This window comes from Trachymyrmex septentrionalis, unplaced genomic scaffold, assembly GCF_001594115.1.
Source record: "Trachymyrmex septentrionalis isolate Tsep2-gDNA-1 unplaced genomic scaffold, Tsep1.0 scaffold7, whole genome shotgun sequence".
Taxonomy (NCBI): domain Eukaryota; kingdom Metazoa; phylum Arthropoda; class Insecta; order Hymenoptera; family Formicidae; genus Trachymyrmex; species Trachymyrmex septentrionalis.
In genome coordinates this window covers 160,408-163,982 of record NW_017305884.1, presented here as the reverse complement: position 1 = coordinate 163,982, position 3,575 = coordinate 160,408, and the positions used below count along the sequence as shown (strand labels likewise).

General features: G+C 30.3%; 1 protein-coding gene across 2 annotated transcripts in view; it reads right to left on the bottom strand.

Annotated features, from left to right (window-relative positions):
* The window catches only part of LOC108753586 (rhophilin-2), a 46,088-nt gene that overhangs the window by 26,652 nt on the left and 15,861 nt on the right, over positions 1 to 3,575 (bottom strand). The window lies entirely within an intron of this gene.

Genomic DNA, 3,575 nt, shown 5'->3' with positions numbered 1-3,575 from the left:
TTATATATGTACAGATACTTACACATAATTCATCATTATTAATCCCAAATACCCTCTTTTTATTACAATATTATAATTTATTACAATTAAATTATAATATTATATTTAAAAAAACATTTCAGAGTAATAATAATAAATTTTATGTAAGTGTGATCGGACATACTATGTCCGGTCACTGAAATGTTTATCTTAGTTGCAAGTGCGTGATTCATTTATTACTTCCTACAATTCATTTATTACTTTATTACAACTAAGTAAGTAATAATTACACGAACTCGTAAGCGAGAAATGAATAACACAAGCCTGCGAAAATAAGACTTGGAAAGTGAGATACAAGAATGGTTTCCGCCGTAATTTTTTCCGCTGTATCTAAATTTGTTTAGCACACATAAAGATTTTAAGATATTCCAATCTAAAAGTGCAATAAAGCATTTTTTTTAATTTTTCAAATTACGATAACTTTAAAACATAAGGATATCTGTTGATTTGGCCAATAGATTTGGATTCTTCATGAAAGAATCTACAAAAGTAGAAGCAGATGCAATATGGTGATTTATTCTATTCGCCATATTGCATCCATCATTTTACACTCAAAAATTCTGACTCTAAATTCATAATCAGTGATCCAAAAAGCCCTTTAATACAAAGTGTCAAAAAAATTGGCCTTATAAAGCGTTTGATACTCTTATACTCGTATATTTACTAAAAAATGTAGAATTTGTTAATACAATTTATTCTTGCAGTTATAAATATATTTGACCTTTTCGGAAAACATACACTTCTATAGATTTTTTCATGAAGAATCCAAATATATTGTCCAAATCAACGGATATAATTCTCACGTTTTAAAGTAATAATCTGAAAAATTAAAAAAAAACGCTTTTTTGCACTTTTAGGTTAGAATATTTCAAGATCCTGATGGTGTTAAATAAATTTTGTGACCAGATTCCGATGCAAAAAAATTACTTCGATAAATCACTTTTACATCTCAGTGGATCAAACATCGCAGGCTTGTGTAATTATATTAATAGATTTTTACTGATAGTCGCAATTCGTAATCGTCAATAATTTTAATGATGACTCTGATCGCTTATCAATCAGTTCGTCGCTGCCAATCAGCGACTCCCATCGTATCTTTAAATTGCAAAATAATTTACACATGGAAATTTATTGCAATTGATCAGATCCGAAATGATTTAAGCACGGGCGTGAAGAAAACAGAAAAAACGAATATGTATAAATATAGTCGAGGGAAGGAAGGAGGGCACGATCGTTCCGGTTTACACCTCGATCTACTTAGAAACGGTATGTCTGAGGACTCTCAAGCAGCTTCAAGGCTGTCGCGTCCTTCGCGATCATTGCACGCTCGACATATTACCACACGAAGAGGAGCCCCACGCTTGGCCAATGGAGAAAGGCGACGTATGGCGAAACAGTGTGTGTATGTGTGTATATTGTATATTACACGGCGCATCCGGGGAATTGTACTGAGGATGCACCGAGCGCACATTTAACCTGTCAGTTGGAAAAGGTTGGGTATGCTAGCTCCAGCTTGTTCCGCAACTCGTCCTAATTCAAACCATTGTTATTCACATAATTTAATGTACACATGTTCAAGAGTAGAGAACCCGATGCGAATTGGTTTACTTCATTTTAAATCAAAATGAAGAGATAGAAGCTTCTTTTGAAATTCTAATTAAAATGATTGGATATAACAGGGCAATAGGAGTCAAGCACGGTAATTCTCCTGCAAACCAATACGATTAACAAAACAACTTTAATAATAATTAATCCGCTTACATGTTTCGTCTCACTTTTGAGCCATCCTCAGAGACAATATCTGACGTTGTAATTACAAAAAAGTTTTTTACAAACTAATTCATTTCAGTGAGCCATCTCTCCACCTGTTAACGGAAACTATAATATAAAAACGAACTCTAATAACAATCTAAAATGTATTAAAATTATTAAAAAATAAATTTGTTGGGAGCAAAAACGATTTATTGTAAAATAATATAAGGTAGCTTACAAAAATTCATCATATCGCAAACACTTTTACAATTCTATCGGTTTAGTCACAAACCAGTCTTTGACCATTCAGCGAATCAGTGTCAATTATGTTGAAATTAATGAATAATTTTTAATACACCTAAAACGTTAATCGCAAATAAAAAGAAAAAGAAGGGAAAAAACTCTGATATTAATTATAGTCCAGACGGATATCAAAACCAAAACTGAATCTTTAATAATTGAATCTTAATGTAACAAAGAATGTACACTGGTTAGCTGGCAATAACAATACTCCGATATTCCTAGTCCGTCTACAATTGGAAAATGGGCCTTGGTACTTCTTTTAAATTTTTGAAATTGCAATTTTAAAAAAGGAAAATAAAGCATCGTGGAAGAGTAATCATGTTTCGAAAAGCGAATATCGAATGTCATTCTGATAAGGTTTATTAAATTATCTGATAAAATTTTGCATAAAATTTGTAATCTGACAATTATATGGGTATATTTACAAAAATAGATCAAAATACAAAACTCTGCAGATCTTTCCTAAAGTATTGATTACTGTTCACTCAATTAATTTCGACATAGTATTTCGCCAAGACAATAACGATATGACGAATCATCCAAGGAGCATATTTATATTTAATTTTAGAAAAAAATCGTCTAATAATTGTGGAAAACATTTTGGTTGTATTTAAAAAATATAACTGTACCTTGAACTGTGCTTATAAAATTATTCCTAAATTATAACGTAGAAATATTACAACATGAAGTATTATATATTTGGTATAGTTAAATTAAAAGTTTTTTAATTAATCGGCTTTTTGCATATAAATCAGTTTTTCAGAAATGTTTGTTGAGCATTTGAAAATATCGGGATAGTGTGTCCTAATTTCTTTCTTCAATATATTTCTTTCTTGGCGTTTTATTCTTATATTTTTTGAAAAAAGTAAAACATTTACACCTCAAATCGGATTTGTCTAGTTGTTGACAAATATTATTTACTTAAAAATTTTATTCTGACAAAATTGTTGCGTTATGACGAATCATCTTAACACAATTATTGCAAATTGTCACTTCATGCTATTATTGTGCAATGTTTTCACAATTTGTTTATCAGGATACGCGCTTGAATAAGCTCAAACGTATCAAGCAACTTTATATATAATTTATTATTATATAATTATTATGTAATTTTATATAATTTATTATGTTTTTTAACTCTTTCGATATTAACGACGACTATAGTACTGCAGCGTTAAACGCTGACGATTATATAATTTAACAATTTTTTAAGTGTATTTATTTGGAACGTGTTTCTTCTCACCAATACTTAACAATTTACATTACATAGTACGTAAAATTTAACTGCTATACTTCTTCTCTGGTGAAGTGACATTCGCGTCATATAGTTGTCCCGTACAGTGGCAGCGTATTCGCGATTCAACTGTCCATATATAGCGGAGGTATAATGGCGGAAAATGAAGTTGTATCAAAAAGATTAATAAATATAATGATTTGAAAACAAGTTGTTCTTAGACTTTATTACAGTAGTTTGAAAATAG